Genomic DNA, 3,041 nt, shown 5'->3' on the forward strand with positions numbered 1-3,041 from the left:
CTTCTTCTTCTTCTTCTTCTTCTTCTTCTTCTTCTTCTTCTTCTTCTTCTTCTTCTTCTTCTTCTTCTTCTTCTTCCTCTTCCTCTGCTGCTGCTGCTTCTTCTGTAATGTTTTGAGACAGGATTTCTCTGTGTAACAGACTTGGCTGTCCCAGAACTCACTCTGTAGGCCAGGCTGGCCTTGAACTCAGAACCTACCTCTGCTTTATGGGACTAAAGGCATGCACCACCATCCCTGGCTCCCCCACTCTCACTTCTTCTCCTTGGATCTCAGACCCAAGAATTCTGACTAGGGGAAAACAACGCCATATATACTGGTCAGTTTAACGCATGTCCTATAGGTAGAGGAAGAGCACCCAGCCATATTAGATGTTCTCTGGCACCGTCAGGCTTCAGGGGATATTCTTGCTGTTCTGTCATGGCAGCTACTGAAGGATAGCTGGGTAGAAACCCACTGAAGTTCTTCAGTGACCATAGAGGAAGCTCTTTGGTCGGAAAGACACTGTATGAGCTAGGTAATAGTGAACAAGGAATCCCATCAGTCCAAGGATTAGGGCTTTACTGGAAGCCTTGCAGGTCCAGGAAGGAAAAAACCACATTTTGAACAAGTATTCCAGCCAACAGTAATTGCTGCACTTCCATAGCAGGAGCTGGGTGGTGTAACCAGCCTGCTGTAAGGGTGACTGGCTGTTCCTCCCGAGAATGCCATCAGAATGAAGGTTAAGTGTTGGCTTCTAATGCTGGCTGATTGAATACTCACCTGCTACTGTATCCTTTGTAAAGGGTAGTTAATATGGATAATCCTTGCATAACTATCCTGCCGTCATGGCCCTGGTCACGAGTTTATTAAGCAAGATTGGCAAGAAGATGATGCTTGGGGGAAGAGGTGGCCATCTGCGGCACAGGCAGCCCCACTTACTGGGAGCCTTCTTGGAGGTGGTTACCATTTGGTGGGGGTTCGTAATGGGATCCCAGTGTCCCTCCACTCTTCATTCCAAGAGCTCCCATCATGTGCCTCTTCCTCAGATTTCCCTCCATGCTCATTTCTTCCAAGTTACTATTTATTAACTATGATTGTTAAATTTCCGTAAAGGCATACTTCTATGATCTCTTTTTCTGGGTCAGCTAAGCCTGCAAAGTGATTTTTGGCCAAATGCCTAATGAGTTGCTTAAAATCCCATACGTAGGGGGATTTTCTGTTCAATTAGAAACATCCCCAAGTGAGGCTGTGATGCTCACATGCTTCCAGGTGATGTCACCACACCGCAGATGGATGATCAGAAACTCAGACCTGGGGCTGAGAAGTGGCTCAGTCCTTAAAGGGCTTGCTGCATACACACCAAGTTCTGACTTTGGATCTCCAGCACTCAACTTTAAAAGCTAGGTCTGCAGTGCATGTGTGCCTGTAATCTCAGCACTGGGCGGCAAAATAGGTGGATCCCTGGGGCCCACTGATTAGCCATCTTAGCCAAAGTGGTGAGCTCTGAGGTTTTTTTGTTTTTTGTTTTTTGTTTTTTTTAGGCAAAGAGCTATTGAGGAAGAGACCTGATGATCTGATGTCAACCTCTGGCTTCCACATGCATGTGTACACAATGTACTAATATTCACACAAGAACACACACACATGGTGGTGAGGGGGGGCGGCAGGTAGTGGTGGTAAACCAGGCCTGGGGAGTATGTCATGGTGGTTCACATCTATAATCTCAGTACTAGGGAGCTGAGGTTCTATGTCAGGCTGGAGCACACACATGAGCGTGTGCGCGCACACACACACAAACCCAATGAAAAGATAAAAGAAAGCCAGGTCTGGATTTCCCTCCATTCCCCAGTGTAGCTGTTGAAAGACATAGACGTAGGTCCCTTACCCTTGCTTGTCCTATGGGAGTCTGAATCACTTGTTTGTGTGATCACTTGTATCTGTTCCCACGGGTGGCCAGTGAGAATGGCTAACAGTGTAAGTTTGATAGCAGATGCTCAGTAAACACTTACAGATTTTCATGTTTAATAAACGAGAGTCAAACTGGACTTCATTTCAGGATTAGAGAAAAGTTACAGCACACACAGAGAGTTCCCATGTGTTCCTCATCTGGTGTCCTCCTGGTCAGCACCTTACATTATTGTGATACACAGTCAAAACTAAGACACCAGCGCTGCTACAGCTACAGTCTTATGAATGATACTTTTTGTAAAGGCCAGACTTTGATCCTATCAATGTCTTCTTTTTGTTCCAGGATCCAAGGTGTCCCATCCCATTGCCTTTATTTATTTATTTATTTATTTATTTATTTATTTATTTATTATATGTAAGTATATGTCGCCATCTTTAGGCACACCAGAAGAGGGTATCAGATCTCTTTACGGATGGTTGTGAGCTACCATGTGGTTGCTGGGATTTAAACTCAGGACCTTCAGAAGAGCAGTCGGTGCTCTTATCCACTGAGCCATCTCACCAGCCCACCTTTTTTGTTTTTTAAAGATTTTTTTAAAATTTGTTTTATATATGTAAGTACACTGTCACTGTCTTCAGACACACCAGAAGAGGGCACCAGACCCCATTACAGATGGTTGTGAGCCACCATGTGGTTACTGGGAATTGAACTCAAGACCTCTGGAAGGGCAGTCAGTGCTTTTAACTGGTGAGCCATCTCTCCAGCCCCTGCCTTTTTTTTTTTTTTTTTTTTTTAAAGTCAGTGTCTCACTAAGTAGCCTTAGCTGGTCCAGACTCACAAGTGTAGGCCAGGCTGGCCTTGAACTCATGACAATCCTCCTGAACCTCCTGGATGTGGCACCATGTTGCATTCTCACTTTGCCTTCTCTCTGGTCTATGAAGTATCTGTCTCCCTTTGTTTTTTATTAGCATGACACCCCTGCCCGCACAGGAATACCAGCAAGGTCTTCTGTGACAGGACTCCTCATCTGAGTTTGTCTTATGTCTTCCTATAACTGGTGTGGGTTTACAGGTTTTCAGAAAGAACATCGAAGACAAGGAGGTGTCTCTTTCATTAAACCCTGTCAGGCATTATGAAAGACAGTGATATTACC

This window comes from Mus caroli, chromosome 4 (assembly GCF_900094665.2).
Source record: "Mus caroli chromosome 4, CAROLI_EIJ_v1.1, whole genome shotgun sequence".
NCBI lineage: Eukaryota > Metazoa > Chordata > Mammalia > Rodentia > Muridae > Mus > Mus caroli.